Here is a 24,585-nt window from a genome sequence, read left to right as displayed (position 1 = left end):
TTTTATCATGGCTCTGCGTTTCTGGCGCGGAAAAGCTGTGTATAAGAACTGACGTCAGCGCGCGAGGGCGGCGTCTAAGTACTCCGGCGACGTCATTCCGGCGCTGACAACACCTACCGACGCGCAAGGGTACTGCTACGTAAAAATTTCCGAATCCAGTCTGATGTCTGGGGATATTCTAAGGTAAGGAATCTAATACTAACTACTGTTTCTTACAGATATATCGTTATCGAAGGTAAGTAACTTATGCTTTACCATATCGAAAGAATAACACAACTGCCAATGCTGGACTAACTTATATATATTTTTATGCCAACCCTTATGAAAGAAACATAACGGTCCGTTTTTTAAAATAACGCCACTAGTTTATTCATTCATTTTTTGCACTAGTGAAATATTGCTTTCATAAACGCATCATCAATTTTTTTGTGAGGGCAGCTTTGCCCCCAGTTCCTAAAATAACGCTCAGAGGGATGATGGGACTCCCTCCAGTAGTGGGCCATCACAAATGCGGCAACTGTTCCTGTTGTGCTCCAACAAATGAAGGATCAGTCTTCATGTTTAATGGAATAGCTTGGAAACACGACGCCTTTACAAATTGTCTGACTAAAAATGTGGTGTATGGGATCACGTGCCCGTGTCCCAAACTATATATAGGGAAGACAACGCAAGAGGCAAGACACCGGATTACGCAGCATAAGTCCCGAATAAGAAAGGAGACAGCAAATGCCCCACTAGTACAGCATTGGGTCTCAAATAAACACAAAGAGGAAGATTTAAGGTGGACTATCATTTCCAAAATCGTAAAGGACCCACGTGGAGGCGACATTGAGGGCAAATTAAATCAGCACGAAGCGCTTCTGATAATGAAATTCAACACAGCAATTACCGGTCTGAACGAAATTTCGGAAATACTGAAAATGACTACATGAGGCAATATTGAGGAAGACTTAAGCACAGCTCCGTCGCCCAAGAGGCTCAAGGCATGATTCTGATGGGTGTGCCCAGCAGCCATTGAATCTTTAACAAGGGTATATGTACACCAGAACCAGACTGTTGCCAACTAGGAGGAACATGAAAGCATCATTTTAACTACATAAATATGAGGGTTAGGGTCAGAATGTGCAATCTGTCGTTGATGCCTCGGGGCAGTGAGGACCACCGAGCAGTCATATCGCGACTGAATACATTCATGTTGCACTTCGTGCCCCTGGTGCGTTTTTTCCACCCATGCACGCCATGGAGTGTCTGTCACGAGACCATAAAATTTGGAGTTGACACCTCGGGGCAGTGAGCACTGCCGAGTAGTGAGAGCGCGATTGAACAAATCCTTGGTGCACGCCCCGCCCCATGTGCTTCTATTTTAATCATGCACGCAGTGCAATGCTTGTTGGGATTCAATAAAGTTTCTTTCACATCATCCAGACCGTGTTTCTTTAAGCGTAGACTTGGATGACGGTCTTCCATATCACGTGACAGGGTTGAGACCAATAATACACTGAGACACATTTCCGCGTTTTCTCCTGAGTTTGGAGAAACACTGTGAGAAGCGCGAGCAAGCCATCTTCAAGTTAACAGGCAAGACGAACGTAAGAGATTAGTGCCCGCGACCAGCTGGTGCCTCCCAGCCTAATCTCCCCTTTGTATTTGCTTTTAGGACGCGAACCAAATAAACACGCGGTCCTCAATAAATTACAACGTTTGGAAACGCCGAAAGACTTGAAAAGCGGCTCATAGGCCGCAAAGGTAACGCCCCAGCACCCGCCTTTTGTTTTAGGAATTCCAAACCAGCTTTGGCACCATATTTATATAAAAAAAATTCCACCCCCTCTTTTCTTGCAGATTCAGTCACAGCTACACGACTTGATAGGTGAGTGCCCACATATGACACACATGGGGATGTTGCGAAATAGATGCATTTAGATTTGTGTTTATGTTGGTGACTAAGTTGTGTGTTTTTTCCATTCAGAATGTCCTGCCGTTTGAACACCTTTTTGTTGAAGCATTTTACACATTAACAAGGTTGGGGTGCGTGGCCCGACAGGTGGTGCCAGTATTATTGATTAAGCTTGACTTCTGGATGTCTTATTCAAAGTAATTTTTGTTCTTTTTGTAGATTATTGGTCCTGAGGAGAACCTCGCATTTGGGGGTTCGAAACGCGTCGACCCGGTTTGGCGCCTTTTGTCAACCAAAAACATAGTGTAAATAGTGTTCAAAAGTAGGGTCATCCCTCCAGATCTTTATTTCATTGCATAAAATTCTGTTTTGATGTATAAACATTTATTTGTATATAAAATTTATTGTTGACATTAGGTCTTATATGTATAGTATGGTATGTTAGGAAAAGGATGAATGCATTGGCCAAGTGTGTGCGTTGAATGTGTTGTATATTTGTAAATTGTAATGTGTATTGAGATTCTGATTTATTGTAGTATTGTTTTTCTTGTACATACATAAAAAATTGATGCGTTTATGAAAGCAATATTTCACTAGTGCAAAAAATGAATGAAAAAACTAGTGGCGTTATTTAAAAAAAACGGACCGTTATGTTTCTTTCATAAGGGTTGGCATAAAAATATATATAAGTTAGTCCAGTATTGGCAGTTGTGGTGTTCTTTTGGTAGCTGAGGCTCAGCTTTGCTGGATCAGAGCCACGACCCTGTCTCGGTTTTTCTTCTTACCATATCGAAGGCAGCTGTGAGGTCAAGGGCCGCCCACCCATCCCCATCCATTGCTTTACGAACTTCCTCTGCCAGAATCAAGGCAGACTCAGTGGAATGCCGGGCTCTAAAGCCATGCTGAGTGGAATCTAGTAAGTTATGATGTAGATATGATGTTAATTCAACATTCATGTCCTCTCCAGAACCTTGGACGGCAGAGGAAGACACAAGATGGGGCGATAATTTTTGGCCTCTATGGGATCAAGCGAGGGCTTCTTCAGTATAGGTCCCCTTTTCCAGTCAGATGGGAAACTTCCGGAACTAGTGACGTGATTTAATAGTGGCGTCGAGGAGAGAGCAATCTCCTCTGCAGCCAGATGTAAAATATATGGGGGGCAGGGGTCAAGGGGAGACCTGGATTTTGTTCGAAGCAAAAGCTCCTGGACCTCTCCTTTCTCCAAAACAGAAAATTGGGTGAAGCTTCCTTGTGGCAATTTTTCTGATTTATCCCCCTGATGAATTATGCCACCTGCTACAGCCGTGATTGCAAAATCATTGTATACGTTCTGAACTTTGCTTTGAAAAAATACAGCTGGATCATTCACAAAGTTCTGATCCGGAGCACACACAGCGGCTCTTGAGCAACTAAGCAGGGCATTGACAGTTTAAACAGCTCCTTCGAGAAGTTAGAGGCCTCCTGAATTCTTTGTCTAAAATAGGCTGTTTTGGCTTGTATTATGGCGGTCTTATACTCCTCGAGGCCTAAACAGTAATCCTTTCTGAGGGTTGAACAATAATCAGTCCTCCAGGTGTGCTCTTTGTGCCTGCATTTAATTTTAATCCACGTTAAATCAGAGTTGTACCAAGGGGATACCTGCCTCGCTGTAGGATGTTTGCTTTTTTCTGGTGCCAAAGTGTTGGCTACCTGATTAAGCCACTTGTCAAAATTGGTAGCTGCCTCCTTCAAAACATACAAAGATGAAGAATTGGGAACAGGCAACTTCAGAAATATTTACTTTTCTAGTATTGGATTTAAAAAAAAATCACATTAGTATTTCTGCACAAAGCTGGGAATCTTCTGGTAAATATCAAGGCGCATGTCCTGTCTTTGCTCCAAGTGGTGTCTGGGGTGCTTTATTTTATTATTGGTACACTTGATGTTATGAATGAACGATCTGACTTGGAGGCGCTCGCCAGTATCTGCATGTAGTTGGGTGGCCGACATTTCCAGGCAACTGGGTTTTAGCCAACGGTGCCCTGGTCCTCTTGACGTAGATGCTGACACCCCTTGTGACAACTGCATATAAAGTACTGTCCGTTTTAGACCTTGGTGAATTTAACACAAGCAAGGACTTTGTATGGGTTAGGTAGCAATAAGGTACAAAAGGGGGTGGTGATGGACGGAGCATCTGAATCGATCAAACACTCACACCCAGTCAAAAGATCTGGGTTTGATCCATTACCGTTCTTTAGCCCACTCTGCCACCCCAGTTCAGACATGGCCATATGCAAATCACTCTGACCCTGTGCCTCATGGGAACAGTCCAGCCCGAACGGCCAAGCCATGTCTTCCCTGGACCGGAAACAAGCTTCCGAGGACCGGTTTCTGGCATTCCAGCCGTCTTCAGCCCGGCTTGCTTGAATCCAGTGGCAAAGTGAGCAAGGGACTCACGTCTGAGCATACCCTGCCACACTTATGGCGGCCAAAAGCGGTACAAAAGGGGGTGGTGATGGTCGGAGCATCTGAATCAAACACTCACACCCAGTCAAAAGATGTGGGTTTGATCAATCACCATTCTTTAGCCCACTCTGCCACCCCAGTTCAGACATGGCCATATGCAAATAAATTAGATAGAAATGAGACACCAGCTTTAACATGAATTTGTTTGCGGTGTGGTCTGGTTAGTGAAGTTTGATTTAGGACATTTCCTCAACTTACAGGCAATATACTACTGCTGGCATAAGTGCCATTCTGAGTTGCAATTCATTTTGAGTCCTGTTAAAAACAAGTACGCTTTAACTGCATTTAGAACGGAACATGCATCTTTTTTCCCTGAAGAAGTGCCAAATGGGTGCAAACATGTGTTGGGCAATGACCATCTATAGGAGATTTTCAAAGCAGTGGTTACAATTTTGCTGTGACAAAGTTTAATTACTTTTGATGGAAACATAGTAAAAGCCAGTATCGGTACCAATGAACTCCCTGAATAGCTTTCATTAAAAAGCAACTACAAGAAATATTGATGCAAGAAAATAAATGATTGATTGCCAAACATGTGAGTGTTATGGGTTACAGTGATTTAAGGATAATATTGCCAGATGTGAGTATGCACTACCCAGTTAACAGGAAACTGTTTTATGACATATATTGACGGTAAGTAAAAATATTTGTGGAATCTGAGTTTGAAGCCAGCAATGCAATATTGATATCTGAAACCCTGCCAGTTGAAGGGCGGATTCTGATGGTTAAAACTAGATGGCAGAGAGCTGGTAAATATAAGTAGCTATGCACATTTACATAGCGACCTAGAGCTGCATTCAAAGTTCAAGCCAGAGCTAAGCATAGAGGCAAGCCCCGTCGTTCAGCTTGAAAAGATAAACCACATTTTATTGCTAAGCAGTTACTTATCTATGGACACAGATGAACACACCCACAAGCAACAGTTAAAAAAGGAGCTGACTTGATGTGAATACGCCAGTTTCAGTGTTTGTGAAGCACGATGAGATTGGCATGATCGCAGCCAGCTGGACGGGGGGGAATATTGACTGTGTAATTAATTTTCTTATTGAATACATTGGTGCAGGCTTACCATCTTAACAGGTATGTTGCGATTTATTATACCACATATTCAAGCCATTGTTTTCATGACGCAGCATCAAATATTTATTGATAGGTGACTACCATCACGTGAAACCAGTTTGCTTTTGTATGTGTGTACAAAATGTGTTCTTAGTTGCTCAAATTAGAGCTTGTTTTTCTTTTGACATCTTTGGCTACATAAGAGATCACTTTTTGGGACCTGTCTATCTATATCTATATATATATATATATATATATATATATATATCTATATATATATATATATATCTATATATATATATCTATATATATATATATCTATATATATATATATATATATATATATCTGCGCAAACTCCAAAAACAGCCACTACTGGTTCCCTTAAACATCGGAACCCTCCGGGCAATAAGGAGACGGACCACAAACTGGATACACAGCTGTTTAATGTGCAGGGGGTTGAGAATAGCGAGGGCAAGACGCGTTTCGGGCTGCCAAAGCCCTTGTTCACATGCATCAGCCGTAGAGGCTGCAAGTGTCATCGCATATAGCCTGGTATATATATATATATATATATATATATATATATATATATATATATATATATCTGAGGTTAGGGAATGGGGGGGGGGGCGGAGGGGAGTGTAGGAAGCTGGGTTTCTGGTGCAATAACCCCCCACTTTTGCCAGACTACTGTTGCACTTTGGCTTGTGCCCTGGGTGCCTGCCAATCAGGTTCCCAGGGCCTGTGTTCTTTGCCAAAAACTGGACTTTGTACCCCCAATTGGCAACCATCTGGCCCAAGGGCACTGTGGCCAGGAAAGTCCTCAAAGGGCTGCAGCACTTACTGTGCCACCCTTAGAGGTCCTGTTCCCTTACATGCACACACACTTCCATTGCAGGCTGCGTGGTTTGGTGCAGAACAAAGTGAAGTCGAAAAGGTGCACCTTCTGTGTGCCTCGCCTACAGCCCACTGCCCTGGCATAGGTCAGCTGCCCCTCACTGAGTGCACTATACCAGTGATGAGGGCACAGGTGCATGAGCCCTGTACCCCTACAGTGTCTAAGCAGATTCTTAGACATTGTAAGTGCAGTACTGCCACTAAGAGTATATGGTGCTGGGAGTTTGTCATTACGAACTCCAAAGCACCATAATGGCTTTACTGAAAACTGTGAAGATGCCTGTAGATCCAAGGAATGACTACACTATTTACCCTTCCATGGATACTGACCCCAGTGTATACCCTGCAAAACCTTCACCACCAAATAATGTAGCTTACCAAGAGCTTACTTCTAGAGCAGCATTACCTAAGTCTTCGGAGGAAGATTTTTTATTTGACACTCTAGGGTCTACACATAGGACACATCAGCGTCTTCCTATGTTAAAGGGTATGTTATGTTATGTTATCCGGATTTATTGAGCGCACAGATGCCCCAGCAAAGGGGCGTCCTGGCGCTAGTACAGAACAAAAAAACCGGACAAAGGTGAGAGACAAAACACAACACAGCAAAGCTAAGGGGAAAAGAAAGGTTTTGACAGCCTTCCTAAAAGCAAGGAGCCCGTCGATGGCACGAATATGGACAGGCATGCATGCTGCCCTGTTTTAACTCTAAGGGTTGATGAATATAAACGCCCGCCATCTGATCCTGTTTTTACTAGGGGACAATTGCCTCTAGACTTGTTAGTTTGCTCTGCACCTTCCCCAGACAAGGAGTTGTAGGAAGCTGACTCTGTATATACTACACCAAAGTGAAGCATAGTGTACACAGTCCAGTGGATCTCCAATGGTAGGCAGAGGTAAAGTTAGATAGCACCTCACTGTCTATTTGTGGTAATGTGGTCGAGCAGTAAGGCAGTATCGGAGGACAGTGTTAAGCATTTGTTGTACACATTGTCAGCAAATGAATTCACACACTAAGACTGAGCTTCAGACCAATTGTTTTTGTATAAAATAGTCTTTTAGTTATATTATTGTCTAGAACCAAGCAAGCCTGGCACCGGTAAGTGATGAGTACTTTGCGGTAAAGATACAGTTGTTATACAGTTTGGATTTGTAATAGTAAATGCACTTTGTGTTGATTTGCAGTATGGTTTCAGAGAAATGCAATACTTTGTAAATACAGTACATAGACTTAAATGGGCCTTTCAGTCAAATTACAGATAAGTTTTGAGATTACTTTTCTTACTCAGAATAGTATACCTGTATACTACTCTGGGGCATTTTTGTAATCTGGTAAGTAAAATAGTTTTTGTTAGTCAGTTTTAAAGATTTTCTTTACTCCAAACTTAGAAGAAACTTTTCCAAGAAAGTCAATGTTATCCTATGGAGGAAAATAGTTTTATTGGTTTTAAGGTAAGTATTTGGTAGTGGGAGTTGAGGTTCAGGGGTAGATTCACGGGTCCCCCACGGTCAAGGATGCACTCTTGTTACACCCTCAGCGGCACTAGGGCGGCCGGGTGTAGAGTGCTGAGGACTAATGTTATCCAATGGGGGATAGGGGACCTGAACCAATCAGAACCTCTCACCCTCTACAACACTCCTGAGAGAATCTTTTGCCCCTCAGATTTTCCAGCACTTGTGCCCTAGACATCCTTTGTTCTCCATCCAAGATGAGCCTCTTAGGGGAGGAGGGTGGGTCGCATTTGAATCTAGGAAAGCTTCCAATACTGGAGAACTACAGTTACCGGTAAGTAACTGGTTTTCTTACTCCAGTATTGGAACTTTCATAGATTCCCATGTTTGAATCAGAAAAGCAAGCAGTAAATCATTGTGAGAGAGTGCAATCTTTCTTGCATGGTATGCCCCCACTTATGCTGAAATGCTTAATTGCTGATGTGCTTTGACTGAGTGTGCCCTGTACTCCTGCCAATCAGGTGCCTAGGGCCTGTGTTCCTTCCCTAAAATTGTATTGAAGCTCAAACCCAATTGGCATCTCTGGCCACATGCCAGCCCCAGGTAAATGGTATCCTAGGTAGCCAGGGCATTGTGACCAGAGAAGACCCCTAAGGGCTGCAGCACTTATTGTGCCACCCTTGGGGGCCTTGCACCCTGACACCCACACACTGCCTTTGCAGACTGAGTGTCCTGGTGCAAAACTAAACAGTCAACATGCCCACAAACCCACTGCCCTGGCATACATCTGTCACCCCTCTGGCTAGGTGCCCTATGCCAGTGGTGTGGGCACAGGTGCATGAGCCCTGTGCCCCTACAGTACCCAGGGCATTGTAAGTGCACTGATGCCATTAAGAGTATATGGTGCTGGGAGGTTGTCATTACGAACTTAACAGCACCATAATGCCTACACTGAAGACTGACAAGTTTGGTATCAAACGTCTCAGTACATTAAACCCACACTGATGCCAGTGTGGGATTTAATGAAAAATGCACTACAGAGGGCATCTTAGAGATGCCCCCTGAAACCTAACCTACAATCCACTTGTGATCTGAGAGGCTACCACACAGACTTGTTGCTGGACCCCTGGGTGGAGAGCCCGCTCTCCTGGGCTTGCAACAATGCACATCTTGTGCGAGGTGTTAGGTCCCCTGCCCCAGGATGGTCAGGGGGAAGCTTCAAAGGCATGCCGCCTTTATGAGCTTCTCCAGGCCACTTGCTGTACTCAGCAACTGGCCCCCACACTGGCAGGAAATCCTACACCGAGAAAGGAGGTGTGCCAGCCTGTGCCAACCCGACCCCTCATATGGGAGAGGCGAGGTGAAGCACAACTCTGGGCCCCGGCCATCTTGACGATGGGGAGCCCTACCAGAACAGAGATAGGCCCACAAAGGATAGGGGCTGTACTCACCCCAGGACAGGGACTTATTGGTCCCTGTCCTTCCTCTACCTGTAACGCCCCTAAAATTAGTATTTAGGGGCACCCTTAACCTTCCTTCCACAGATCCCGATTTTGAAATAAGAAAGAAGACTACCTGCTGTGAAGCTGCTAACAAGAGGATGGAACCAACTGACTTGGCACCAGCCCTCCAGGCCTGTTGATCCTTGAACCTGCTTCTGCTAAATCCTGGCGTCTCCTGCGGACAGCAACCTCGAGAAACCCGGAGGACCTGCATGCCTTGACCCTCTTAGAGACTGGAACTCCCATGAGCAGTGGTTCTGCTTAAACAACAATACCCCTAGTGCCAGCAAGGAACCACGAATCCAGCCCGCTCTGCACCCGCCGAGCCCGGCCTGTGCCCGAGTGGACAAGGACCCTGAGGACGTTCCCCTGGTGATTCTGACCTGGAATCCAGTGCCCAAGGACCCTCCTCGATGATCCAGGCGACTCCTGCAGCCTCAGAACCAGGGACCCCCAACGGCGACCAGTAGAGGGTACGATTTCCCGACGCCAAAAGACACCCCTGCACCCGGCGCCCCCCAGCCCCTTGTGCCCATCTACTGGGTGCCTATCTACCCTCCAAGATCCCAACTTACCCCTCAAAGTGTTGGTCGCTCCAGAAGATCCTCCGTTCCCGAGCCTGCAGCATTTGTTCACTTTTCAAAATCTCCTTTCAATAACATTGAGCACCCAACGGCTCAAAAGCCCCCTTCACCCAGCCGCCCGAGTGCCCCTGGCAGTGCAACCTTTGTCCTATCCTACTTCCCCATTTGCCCTGAACAAGTGACTGGGAGCCCAGCTCCCATAGCCGTGTGGCCTGCTAGCCAGCAGCCACCAACCGAAGGCCCCCTGCCTCTCATTGGAAAACATTACGCCTAACTACCTCCTCACCCAGCTGCCCCTGTGCCGCTGAGGGTGTGCCAACTGTACCTACCTGACGCTGGGAGACCCCTGACTCTATGCCCAGAACCTTAACTCTGCCTGTCGAGTACTTACCCAAAAGCCGATAACTCACTTTCCTTCCATAGGCTAACATTGACTGGTTTCACTTGGAAATTCTTCTAAGTGTGGAGTTTTTGAACTTTAAAATATTCAGCTAAAATCAACCCAACAATGAATTCTGATTTACTCACCTGTTATCAGGAGAGACCTCAGTGCTGCACCTTTTAGCCCAGCACAAACCCTGAAAAGTAATGTTCGAGGCATATGAGCTGCAGATTCTACACTTTGCATTAGATCGCCACCTGGTGTTGGGCTCGGATGATCGCATGTTGTTGTCTTCGAAGAAGTCTTTGTAGTCACGAGATAGGTGTCTCCTCCCTTGGATGATAGTGCGCATGGGCATCTGCTCCATCCTTAGATTGTTTTTTTCCGCCACTGGGTTCGGATGAAACTTTTCTGCTCCGGTTCGAAATCTACTTTTCAAGTACTTTGACGCATAACATTTTAAAAACTTTACCAAACAACTTTAGATACCAATAAACATCGACTAGACTTGGTCAGCTCTGTTCCGGTCGTCGACGCGGGCCGTTGGGCCTACCCACTCCCTGAAGCCGACACCTCATGGAAATGGACACCATTCAAAAGATGTCCCGAGTGTGGAGCAAAATTTCCACACAGTGACCATCACGAGGTCTGTAACCTGTGCTTATCGCCATACCACGACGAATCCAGCTGCACAGCCTGTGCATCCTTTCGATCGAAAAAGACCATTCGGGATCAGAGGGCCCGCCGACGCGACATGCAGAGATCAGCGCCAGAACCAGTGGATATCTTTGAAGGTCCATGTGTCCCGGAGGAATATTCCGATGATCTCCAGATCGTATCCGAGGCAGATGACTCGATACCTTCGGGTCAACGTGTGAGTACCACTGCCCCTACCCCAGCCCATACACCAAAACCGAAGGCAAAGGTCAACACTCTGCCTGCGGAGCCCAGTCGAGACCGAAAAAACACCCCTCGAAAGCCCCGCCATCGAGCCCGGCTCCGAAGAAAATAATGAAGCCTTCCGTTAGCTCCATACCAAGCAAACAGCATGTGCCGATACCACCTTCTCCCGGCCCCGAAAAAAAGAAGTCCAGGTTCCGAAAGACATTCCGAAACAGTCGACTCTGAGAGACAAAGCGGCTCCGAAAACAATGAAGCATGTTTCTGATGCCCAGAAAACAGCTACCACTCCGAAGCAGATACCCTCTGTCGAAACAAAGCCTGCTTCCGATCCTTCCAAATCAACGAAACAGGCTTTGGCTCCAAAGTCAATACCTTCAGTGCCAAAATCTACGCCAAAGGACTCCACATTGGCTCCCAAGGCTAAAGACAAGCAACAAACCGGTTCGGAACTGAAAAGATCGGCGCAGAAGGTTGTGCCTCAAGAAGAGGAGCTTTTACAACCAGATCATTTAGAAAAATGGATCTACATTGATCCAGAAACAGGACATGTTTCCACCACACAAATAGAGGAAGTCAGATACAGCACCTACACCTCCAGTGCCTCTCAAGAAGGAGGACTCTGCCATATCTCCTATGCTCCCTTCTCCTGTATCTCCTTCACCTGCTCTTCCTTTAAACATTTCACCTCAAAATTCTCCTCCTTATTCTTCACAACATACACCCCCTCAGGATGTTGATGATGACTAGTATAGCATGGGTGGAGGGAGAGACCCAAATGACCCGTTTCCCTACCCAACAGGTTCACCAAACAGGTAGTATCTAAACCCACAGGATTTACCAGATATTCTTGACACACACATATATCTTTCTAAACCTTCTCCAGAAGACCATATTGGATTTGGACTCTTAATAGGGCTGCCATCTATCACAATGTCACCGTGCATTCAGATGAGGCAGAGGAAGATTTTTTACTAAACACTTTTGAACACTCACAAATCTGTGCATATACCGCCAATGATTAAAGGAGTCATTAAACATGCACCAGAAGTGTTAAAAGATTCTGTAAGAGCTAGAATCATGCACCCAAGGATAAAGGAAAAAGTACAGAGCAGCCCCTGGGGATCCTGCCTACATTAAAGGACAGCTACCCTTAGACTCCCTAGTAGTTTCAAACGCTAGGAAAAGGGCAAATTCCCAAACAGGTGAAGCAACACCTCCTGATAAAGACTCAAAGATCATAGATGCTTCAGGAAAAAGAATAGCTGCCCAAGCTAGCAATACATGGCGTATCGCTAATACACAGGCCCTCCTCGCAAGATACGACAGGGCTCACTATGATCAGCTAGAGAAGCTCTTACAACATCTAACTGACCAATATAAGGCACAAGCAGAGGGTAAGATTCTATCAAATGCCTCCATTAAATGCGCACTAGATGTAGCAGACACTGCATCCAGAGCAATAAACACCAGTGTCCTCCTTAGACGTCACGCGTGGCTACGCATTTCAGGATTTAAGCAAGAGGTGCAAACTACTATCTTAAATCAACCATTCAACCAACAACAATTGTTTGGTCAGATGTAGACACAGCACTTGAAAAAAAATGAAGAAAGACACTGACACAGCTAAGTCTATGGGAGCTCTGCAGTCCACCCAAGCAAGAGGCTCCTTTTGTCGCTCCTTCTATAGAGGTAGCTTCAAACGAGCTGGAGCAGACAATTCAACTTCTTTTAAAACAAATACACAAATATCCTCTAATAAAAGATACTTTAGAGGGGGCTACAGAGGCAACAACAACAAGGGAAGAGGTTGAGGAAATGACAATAATCGAACCTCTCTCAACACATAACAGTGACTTCCTTCTGCTCCCCCAACAGCATTCCACTCCTGTAGGGGGCAGACTAACAGAGTTCCTACCTGTCTTAAATTCCATTACAACAGACAAATGGGTAAGACAAATTAGCCAGTATGGTTACTGCCTAGAGCTTACAGCTACCCGTCCACATATACCACCCAGACAGCGTCCAATGTCCACAGAACATCTAACGCTGCTCCAACAAGAGGTTCTCTCATTGCTGCAAAAAGATGCAATAGAGCTAGTTCTGCTAACACATCAAGGAACAGGGGTTTACTCTATTTCCTAATACCAAAAAAGGACTGAACACTAAGACCAATTCTAGACCTAAGGCCTCTCAATCTGTATATACACTCAGATCATTTTCACATGATCACTTTACAACAAATGCTCCCATTGTTGTAACAAGGCGATTTCCTAACCACACTAGACCTCAAGGACGCCTACTTCCACATTCCCATACATCCTTCTCACAGGAAGTATCTCAGATTTGTACTAGAAGGACAACTCTCGGTTCAAAGTCCTTCCATTCTGGGTCACAACTGCACCACATGTTTACAAAGTGCCTAGCAATAGTAGCAGCACATCTCAGAAGACAACATATCCACGTCTTCCCATTCTTAGACGATTGGCTCATAAAAGCCAAGTCATTCAATCAGTGTGTCCAACACACCTGAAACTATTCAAACACTGCACAAATTGGGGTTTACAATCAACTACACCAAGTCACATCTCCAGCCCTCTCATGTACATCAATACCTAGGGGCTACCATAAATACCGATACAGCTCTAGCTTATCTCAGTCCAGCCAGGATACAGAGCATTCAATCCTTAGTCGCAAAGTTTTAAAGCAAACACTCTCTCCCAGCCAGAGTGTTCATGCAATTAATAGGCATGATGGCACCTTGCATTTTTATTGTACCATAAGCAAGACTGCAAATGCGCCCATTTCAGGAATGTCTAGCACATCAGTGGAATCAGGCACAAGGACAACTAACAGACCTAGTGTTGGTGGACAGCCGCACACATCGCTCTCTGCAGTGGTGGAACACCAAAAACTTGTCCAAAGGGTGGCCGTTCCTCAAACCAGTTCCACAGATAGCACTGACAACAGACGCATCCCTGACTGGATGGGTAGCATATCTGCTCCACCACACAACTCATGGAAGATGGACCGCTCAACAAAAGGTGCTTCACATCAATCACCTAGAGTTGCTGGCAATTTTCCTAGCACTGAAGACCTTCCAAGTGCACATACAGAACAAAGCTGTCTTGAACCGGACTGACAACATGACAGCCATGTACTACATACAAAAACAAGGAGGCACACATTCCCTGCAACTGCCCCAGCTCGCACAAAACATTTGGAGGTGGGCCATTCCACAAAAGATATATCTGCTCGCAGAACACCTTCCAGGAGTTCGCAATCAGGTAGCCGATCTGTTAAGTCGACAGACACAACAGATTCACGAATGGGAACTACATCTGCAAGTTTTTCAACCATCCTTTCACAAGTGGGGTCATCCAGACACAGACCTGTTTGCCACACACGAAAACGCAAAATGCCCAAACTTCGCCACCAGGTTTCCACACCCTTTGTTCAAGGGCAATGCAATATGGGTGAACTGGTCAGGCAGATTTGCGTACACTTTTCCGCCAATCCCACTAGTGGTACGCAAGCTCAGACAACAGTCTCTCAAACTGATCTTAGTAGCTCCCACATGGGCACGCCAACCGTGGTTCACCACACTACTAGAACTCTCTCTAGTTCCACACCTAAAAAGGTCTCCATCCATGCTAACGCAGAACCATGGAGATATCAGGCATCCAGATCAACTGTATCTGGCGATCTGGCTCCTGAAGTCTTAGTTTAGTTACCTTAACCTGCCACCAGACTCTATGAATATCATTAAAAAAGCCAGAAGACCTACTACTAGAGCTTGCTATGCTGCTAAATAGAAAAGATTTACCATTTACTGCACTAATAATCAAATTGATCCTTTAGATGCTATCATCCAAAATATTGTCTGTTACCTTCTCCATTTACAGAGAAGTAATCTAGCATATTCATCTATATGCTTACATCTTGCAGCCATTGCGGCATATCTACAAAACAGACAACATATGTCATTGTTTAGAGTACCAGCAATAAAAGCTTTTATGTAAGGATTAAAAAGAATTATTCCTCCTAGGTTACCAACCTCTCCAGTGTGGAACCTAAACATTGTTCTTACCAGGCTCATGGGACCCCCTTTTGAAACTTTACACAAATATGAACTGCAATTGCTCACATGGAAAACCGCTTTCCTCATTGCTATTACCTCTCTTAGAAGAGTTAGTGAGATTCAAGCTTTCACTATACAAGAACCATTCTTACAATTACACCGTAACATAGTGGTTCTAACGACTAATCCTAAATTCCTTCCTAAAGTAATTACTCCTTTTCATCAAAACAAATTGTAGAGTTACCAGTGTTTTTTCAAAACCCAGACTGTAGCAGAGAGAGCTCTAGACACTAGATGTCAAAAGAGCTCTTTATTACATCAATGGGACCAAATCCTTTCGCAAAACAAAGCAACTATTAGTGGCTTTCTCTCCACCACATGAAGGCACATAAAGGCAACCGCATTTCTAAATCAGAAATTGCAAGGTAGATTGTTAAATGTATACAAATATGCTATCACAAGGCAAAACGCACATTAACCGTTCCTCCTACAGTGCACTCCACACGCAAACTAGGAGCCTCCATTGCTTTCTTAGGGAAAATTCCCCTAGAAGACATCTGCAAGGCAGCAACATGGTCTACAACACACACCTTCACTAAACACTATTGTGTTGATGTGCAAGCCAAGCAGCAAGCTGCAGTAGGCCAAGCTGTCCTAAAAACTTTCAAATTACTGTAACCGATACAGGTGACCACCGCTAGGGGAGACACTGCTGTACAATCGATGCAAAGTGTAGAATCTGCAGCTCATATGCCTCGAACGGAAAATGCTACTTACTGTGAGAAGTTGGCCTGGTATATGATGCTCACTAGTTCTAGTGTTTACAACAAGGGGTGGTGAGGGACAGAGTCTCTGAATTAAGAAGAATACTCTCACCCAGTCAAGCGATCGAGGCTAGATCCAACACCGTTTTTTAGCTCATTGCACCATCCCAGTTTCAGAACCTGGCTGTATGCAAATTAGTCTGTCCCTGGCCCTGTGCATCATGGGAACAGGGCAAACCAAACTACAAAAGCCAATTCTTACACTGGGAAGGAAACAAGCTTCCGGGGACCGGTTTCTGGCATTACAGCCGTCTTCGGCCCGGCTTGCTTGAATCCTGATGGTGCAATGAGCAAGGGACTCATGTCTGAGTATACCCTTCCACGCTTAGGGTGGACAAAATTATTTACAACAAGGGGTGGTGAGGGACAGAGTCTCTGAATTAAGCAGAATACTCTCACCCAGTCAAGAGATCAAGGCTAGATCCAACACCGTTTTTTAGCTCATTGCACCATCCCAGTTTCAGAACCAATGCCAGAAACCGGTCCCCGGAAGCTTGTTTCCTTTCCAGTAAAGAATTGGCTTGGTAGTTTGGTCTGCCCTGTTCCCATGATGCACTGGGCCAGGGTCAGACTAATTTGCATGTAGCCAGGTTCTGAGCTGGGATGGTGCAGTGAGCTAAAAAACGGTGATGGATCAAGCCCTGATCTTTTGACTGGGTAGGAGTGTTCTGCTTAATTCAGATACTCTGTCCATCACCACCCCCTTTATGAATCACTAGTTCTAGTGATCACCTTGTACCATGCCAAGCAACCCTTATGGTGGAGGTTGTAAAGTCAACCTTATAGACCAGCTATCATAGGGGTAGCATGGACTAAGCAGTCTTAGGCTAAACTCTGTAAAGGCATGTGAAGCAAGCTGTTTTACCATACACAATCCCCTTGAATACCAAATGAAAGGACACCACACAGATATATATTGAAAATATATATAGATTTATTTCTACAAATATCCCCTATACTCTTTATGAGCACAGAAGCATAAGCGTTAAAACAAAACAGTTTAAATATACAAAAGTTGTACGAATATGGATGAGCCCTAGGGGCCACCTAAACCATATACTAAAATAGTGGTATAAGAACCACTATGGGGAAAGTGAAGAGGCCTAGGGCCTGGGGAATCGCTGGAGCTGTTCGGGTTACACAGGAAGCGGGTGCACAGGTGCGAAGTAGTGTCGGGTTTCGTCACGCAGGTCAATGGTGCTTGGAGCTGAAGATGCTGCAGGCGGGTTGCCGAGAAGAGTTCCGGTGGATCTGAAGAGGTGAAGACCTGAAAGCAGAGGGGACAATGTTCAAAGTCACTAGCCAGTGACTACCGTGGAACCAGGAAGGAACCAGGCGATGTCTGGTGCAAACAGGTGAAAAGGTGAAGATTGTCTCTGCAGCCACGTGGACACGAAGAGGTCAAGGACGTCCAGGAGTCGATCACGAGCTGTCCCACGTAGGCTCTCGCTGATGGCAGTGTCGGCAACTTGATTGGAGCAAACAGGCCTTGGCTAAAGCAAGCCACGCAGGAATCGATTCAAGCTTCTCATTCGGACCAGCAAGATCAGAGCGGGTGCTCCTTTTCAGGGGAGCAAGGGCCAGTCTGGAGCAACCAGACCAACGGTGTAAGTCGTAGTTTTCGTCGCTAAGATGGCCGCTAGCCACGTGGCAAGTGGCCGGGATGGCGCGTTGAGTGGCACAGTGCAAAAGGGCCCCACGCAGATCGTGGAGATGCTGGGGGGCTGATCTTCGGTGCATGGGCTGCTCAAGATTGGGGCTTCTCAAACCCCAAAGCACAGCGTCGAGGGTGCCTCGGGTGCTGCGCAGTCAGCTTCTTGGGGGTCTTTCAAGAGGTCCGGTCCCACGTCTCTCGGTGCCTCCACGGGTCCCTTCTTTGCAGGGACTGTGGATCGGGCTGTGAGATGTCTGGGAGTCTGGGTCTTGTCAGGCTCTGGGCTCGGGCTCCGGCGGGAGGCGGCGGCAAAGCAGACGTCGAGTTGCTGGTTGGTGCCTGTATTCACAGGGTGGTCACTCCTTGGCCACAAGGGAGATTCTCTTCAGTCTTCTGTGCAGCAGAATGTCGAAGTCCAGTTTCTTCTGTATTTCAAGTCGAGTTCAGGATGATCTGAAGTCTCAGGACACAGCTCCTACTCTTATTCCAATTCTAGGGGCCGGATCACCTGCTAGGTCCCTCCTCTGGGTGGGACCAGGAAGGGGGGCGGTTACACCCCCTTTCCTTTGTCCAGCTTCGCGCCAGGACTGGGGCTGGAAAGCCCCAGCACCGGTTTTAACTGGCCTATGCACGGGGACACCTTGTGTGCCCCAGGCATGTCTGATTCTATTCAGCCCTGTCCTACCCAATACACAAAATCCTGTCTGGGGTGGTGCTAGCACCTCCAAAGGCAGGAAACCCTTTGTCCAAGCTGCCCTCGCTGGAAGGACTCCCAGCAGCAGGAGGTCAGACTTGTGTCTGTGGTGGCAGCATCCATTTTGTGATACTGAGGCTCTGTTTAACTTTAACCGGGGTTCAGGTTAGGTACATGTCGTGTCCCTCTAGAAGGGTGGAATGCTACCCCCGTCGCCAGAACTGGCGAGAGGGTAGTATTCCAAATCGTATGACACCTTACTCGACATGTTTTGATAAAGCCAAACCAAAGATAGCATATAACCGCGAGGATTATAATGCACTTAAGAGTATATGGTATGGCAGTATCATGAAACAGCTAAAGGACATGGTTCCGAAAGCTGCAGACAGGCTCAGCTCATGCCAGAGCACCATCTCACATATTTCCAAGCACTCTGCCTCCAGGATTGATGAGGCCTTCCATAGGAGTGGCTGACAGGAACATATGTGTCCATTTCTGATAGATACATCTGCCGTGTGGATTCCTCACCTTGTGAATATCCCCCTTGCTTCAGCAACATTCGGAAATTCTTTTCGTAGCCTCGCGCCGACGTGGACTTGGACGTCATAGAGACACGGCATCGCACGCGACTCCGCTGACGTCACCGACGCCTATGATAGGCCCACGCCGGCGTGATGACATCAGTTCCCTTTTTTCCGTGTCGTAGGCGCTAACGGTTATCGGGAATCTCAGTAGCCAACTGATACTTTGTTGTCTATTTGTTGCCATTTTCTGCTTCTCTGTATCCTGTCTCTTCGACGATGACTTCAAAGAAGACCGGCTTCAAGCCCTGCAGGGAGTGCGGTAAAATGATGTCTATTACCGACCCACACAGCGACTGCATCTGGTGCTTAAGTTCAGACCATGATGTGGATGATTGTTCCTCGTGTAAGAAGGTGAACCCGAAGGCCCTGAGGGAAAGAGAGGCTAAGCTCCTGATAGCTAAGCTTAAAGCTGGGAAGGAAAAATCGTCGAGGTCGAGGTCTGGATCTCGAGAGGGGTCGTCTTCGAAGTCTGCTTCAGATCATGTTTCGAAGTCGAAGAAGAAACATAAGAAGAGGAGACACGAGTCCCGACATCGTTCCGGTAAGAAGTCGGGGTCGAGGTTGAGGTCCCCGAAGAAGGTACGTTCTAAGGTGGTGACTCTTGATGTTTCTGAACCTGATGGTGAGGCCTCACCTTCGGAGTCGCGAGTGCGATCTCCGGCTCCGAATCCGTCTCCGAATCCGTCTCCGTCCCGTGAAGAGGAAGAGGGTCAGGAGGATGTGGATTCCGCGCCTGTGGAAGAGCCGAATCCGGACACTCCCCGAGGTCAGCCTGAAGGTTTTCAACCGCCCTTTCCTACACCAGGTCAAGACCCATCAGCGTTTCTGACTGCAATGTATGGAGTCTTTTCTAGGGCGTGGTACCCCTCTGGTGCACCTTCGGGTCCCATGGGTCCTCTGGCTTTCAGTTTAGGAGTTCCTCACTCCTATTCTTCGGCTCCGTTTATGCCTTATATGCCGGCTCCGACGCCGCCTTGGCAGTTTCCGGCTCCACCGAAGCCATCAACGCCGATTCCGACGTCGCCTGCTCCGAGTCGTCCTCGAGCACATCCCTCTGAGCCATCGAGTTCGATGCCGACGTCGATTCCGAATCCGTCGGAGCCGATGGTGGATCCGGTTGCAAAACGTGTCAAGGAGAGGTCCAGAAGGGAGGCTCAACGCCTATTGGAAGAACGGAGATTCTTGGATTCACATTCTGATATGGAAGAAGGTGAATTGGATGAGGATTGTTTTGAAGAGTTGGTGGACACAGGAAGCCTGGATTTCTCTCCAGAGTGGGAATTGCCCTCAGGCTCTAGTACGCCTTCTAAGGATGTTCAACCTTATCATTTAGTTATGAGGAAGGCTGCTGATCTCCTTAAATTGACTTTGCCAACTGCCGAATTTAAGTCCAATATTCTAACTGAAGTCTTGCATTCTCTGAATTCAGTAGTGGAACCTCCTCTTCCATTTAATGATGCTTTGACAGAGCCCATTTTGGAGATATGGAAGAAACCATTGTCAGCTCCTGCTGTTTCTAAGAGTGTAGCCAGGAGATACAGGGTTGCTCCTGAGGACCCTGCCTTTTTGTCCTCTCACCCTTCACCGGAGAGCTTAGTCATTCAAGCTGCATGTTCTAAGAAGAATGTTAGTGCTTTTCCCCAGGTTCCATGTGAAAAGGAGGCAAAGAAGCAAGATCAGGTTGCAAAAAAGACCTTCTCTTCTGCTAGTATGGCATTGGGAGGTATATGCATGCCCTTATGGATTCTTTGCGTGTTCTTACTCCAAAGGCTCCTGATGCCAACAGGAAGGACTTTGAGGAGGTGATTTCAGACACGCAGGCAGCTCGCCAAGTTATTCAAAGTGGTCTTGACACTGCAGACTCTGTGGCACGCATCATGGGCACTGCTGTCGCTACTAGGAGGTCTGCCTGGTTAAAATCCTCTGACTTTTCGGCGGATGTTCAGGCAACTTTATTGGATCTTCCCTTCGATGGGTCTGGCCTCTTTGGGAAGAAGGCTGATGCGGCCCTTGAGAGGTTTAAGGACAGTAGGGCTACTGCTAAGTCTTTAGGACTTCAGATAAGAGGCTCTTCGACCGGCAGAAGATTCAGGGGTTTTGGTCGCTCTTCCTTTCGGAATTACCGACAAGGTCAGCAGCAACAACAACAGCAGCAGCAAAATTCCTTATACAGATCGTATAGGGGAAAGCAGAGCACGTCCTCGTGGATGTCAGGCCTCTTCCTCCTCCACTTCCTCAAACCCCCCTGCCTCAGAAAAGCAGTCCTAGATCCGCCATTCAGGATCATGTGTGTCCGGTGGGGGGCCGGCTTACCCATTTTCTACAGGATTGGGAATCGGTTACATCAGATCTTTGGGTTCTCAATCTTGTAGAAAATGGGTATGCCCTTCCCTTTCGGGAATTCCCTCCCAATCACCCGCCTTGTCAAGGTTTTTTCACCAAGGAACACCTGTTGCTTCTACAGGAGGAAGTACAGACTCTGTTAAAAAAGGGTGCGATAGAGGTGGTCCCAGAGCAGGAAAGGGGTCAGGGATGCTACTCCCGGTATTTCCTGATTCCCAAGAAGGATGGCAGACTTCGTCCAATCCTGGATCTCAGGATCTTGAATCTCTATCTGAAACAGGAGAAATTCAAGATGCTCACCCTTGCTCAGGTTCTTCAAGCGCTGCTAGAAGACTGGATGGTGTCACTCGACTTGCAGGATGCGTACTTTCACATCCCAATCCTGAAGTCACACAAGAAGTATCTCCGTTTTACGGTGGGTTCGCAGCACTATCAGTTTGCGGTCCTTCCGTTTGGTCTTACTACTGCGCCTCGAGTCTTCACCAAGGTTATGGCAGTGGTGGCGGCGCATCTCAGAAGATCAGGGATTCCTGTATTCCCTTATTTGGACGACTGGCTGATCAAGGCAGAGTCGTCCGAGAGAGTGCTCCATCATCTGCAGGAGACAACCCAGTTGTTGTACAGGTTGGGTTTTTCGATAAATGTACCCAAGTCTCACCTGGTGCCCTCCCAGCGCAACCTGTTCATAGGTGCTGTACTGGACACAACTGTATGTCGTGCATTCCCTCCTCCTCAAAGGATTCGCGACATAAAGGAAATGATTCCTTTATTTTACAGTGGAGCGGTCGTTCCAGTCCTGAAGGTCCTTCGCCTGCTCGGTCTGATGGCTTCATGCATTCTGTTGGTCAACCATGCACGCTGGCACATGAGGGCGCTCCAGTGGTGCCTCCGCAAACAGTGGTATCAACACAACGGAGATCTCGGGGAGTCTGTGAGGATCTCCAGAGAAGCTGCGGCGGATCTATCTTGGTGGAGCGTGGAAGGCAATCTGTCTCAAGGGAAGCCTTTCCAACTACCTCCATCGGTGGCCACAGTGATAACGGATGCGTCCACTCTAGGGTGGGGTGCTCATCTGGAGGATCTGGAGGTCAAAGGTCTTTGGTCTCCAGAGGAAAGGTTGTTTCACATCAACCTTCTGGAATTGCGGGCGATTCGTTTGGCGCTCAAGGCCTTCCTCCCTTCCCTTCGCGGTCGTTCGGTCCAGGTCCTGACGGACAACACGACCGCGATGTGGTACATCAACAAACAGGGAGGAGTGGGGTCGCAGTGTCTCTGCAGGGAGGCTCTGCGCCTCTGGTCCTGGGTTCAGGACCATCAGATTTGTCTGATGGCAAATCATCTGGCCGGGGTTCTGAACGTTCGTGCAGTCAGTCTCAGTCGGCAGTTCTCTGCCGACCTCGAGTGGAGGCTTCACCCGGAGGTGGTTCACGACATCTTTCAGATGTGGGGGACTCCTCGGGTGGACCTGTTCGCCACTCGCGAGAATGCTCACTGTTCGTCATTTTGCAGTCTCCAGTATCCGTTGCAAGGAGCCTTGGGGGACGCGTTTCAGTTGAGTTGGGGAAATCGACTCCTTTACGCGTTTCCTCCCATACCTTTGATTCCTCGGGTTCTGAGGAAGATTCGCCAAGACCGGGCCCAAGTCATATTGGTCGCCCCGGACTGGCCAAGAAGGGTGTGGTATACAGATCTTCTCCACTTCACCTCTCACCCGCCGCTCCGTCTCCCTCTCAGGGCAGACCTCCTCTCTCAGATGGAGGGGCAGGTACTACACCCCCACCTCCAGACATTACACCTTCATGCCTGGAGATTGAACGGGGCAACCTGAATTCCTTTTCCCTCCCACCTGACGTTGTGGATGTCATCTTGTCTGCCAGGCGTGACTCCACTAAGTCTATCTAGTCTTATAGATGGTCGAAATTTGTCACGTGGTGTGGGGAAAAGTCTATAGACCCCTTGAGAGCCCATTTGTCTGATGTTCTCCAGTTTGCCCTTTCTCTGGCTCAGCAAGGGCTTGCTGTTGCTACGGTTAAAGGCTATCTTTCTGCGTTGTCGGCATTTCTCTGTTTGCCTGACCAACCTTCTCTTTTCAAGTCTCCTGTGGTTTTAAGGTTTTTGAAGGGCCTCACAAATAAGTTCCCTCCTACTCCTTTTATTGTGCCTCAGTGGGATTTAAATCTTGTCTTGACCTTTCTGATGGGTGCTCCCTTTGAGCCTCTTCATAAATGTCCCATGAGACTTCTTACTCTTAAAACAGTCTTCCTTGTTGCAATAACATCGGCAAGGAGGGTAAGTGAGCTTCAAGCTCTTAGTTCCAAGCCCCCTTTCTTGACCATTCATGCTGATCAGATGGTTCTTAGGACCAGGGCTGCTTTTCTTCCTAAGGTGGTTAATCCTTTCCACCTTGGTCAATCCATTACCCTCCCTACCTTTTATCCCCCCCCCCCCCACATCCTTCCAAGGAGGAGGAGAGGTTACACCGTCTGGACCCTAAGAGGGCGGGGTCTTTTTACTTTGACAGAACTAAAGACTGTCGTTTGGAAGATCAGCTCTTCGTTGGTTTTGCTGGCTGCAAGAGAGGAAGAGCTGTCCACAAGAGGACCTTGTCAAGATGGATCGTATTGTGTATTAAGATCTGCTACTCTTTGGCCGGTAAGGAACCACCAGAGGGTATAAGGGCTCATTCTACAAGGGCTAAGTCGTCAACCTCTGCTTTGGCTAGAGGTGTTCCTGTAGAGGATATTTGCAGGGCCGCGACTTGGTCTTCCCTCCACACTTTCGCGAAGCATTACTGCTTGGATTCCAAGGTGAGGAGGGACGGTCACTTCGCGCGTTCTGTCCTCCAGGATTTTCTGGTTTAGAAGAGTGGACACCCTCCGGGAGTGGGGACTGCTGTGGGACTCTATTCACAAGGTGAGGAATCCACACGGCAGATGTATCTATCAGAAGAACAAGTTACTTACCTTCGGTAACGCTTTTTCTGGCAGATACAATATCTGCCTGTGGATTCCTCACTGACCCACCCGCCTCCCCGTTGTCCACTCTTCTATACCAGAGTTACTGTAATGTAATGTTTATTTCTTTTGTTGTCAAGGAAATATTTCAATTGCTTTCCTGCATTTGCCTTACACTGTGTGTGTTTGCCTTGACTATTGTATATATCTACTGTCATTGGTCCGTCCGTGTGCCTCGATGGCACGGAAAAAAGGGCGGAACTGATGTCATC

General features: G+C 47.0%; 1 protein-coding gene across 2 annotated transcripts in view; it reads left to right on the top strand.

Moving 5' to 3' along the window:
- Nucleotides 1–24,585, top strand: part of ZNF638 (zinc finger protein 638) — a 985,826-nt gene that overhangs the window by 801,464 nt on the left and 159,777 nt on the right. The gene's annotated exons all lie outside the window — the stretch shown is intronic.

This window comes from Lissotriton helveticus, chromosome 2_1 (assembly GCF_964261635.1).
Source record: "Lissotriton helveticus chromosome 2_1, aLisHel1.1, whole genome shotgun sequence".
Classification (NCBI taxonomy): Eukaryota; Metazoa; Chordata; class Amphibia; order Caudata; family Salamandridae; genus Lissotriton; species Lissotriton helveticus.
This window is presented reverse-complemented; position numbering and strand designations above follow the sequence as displayed.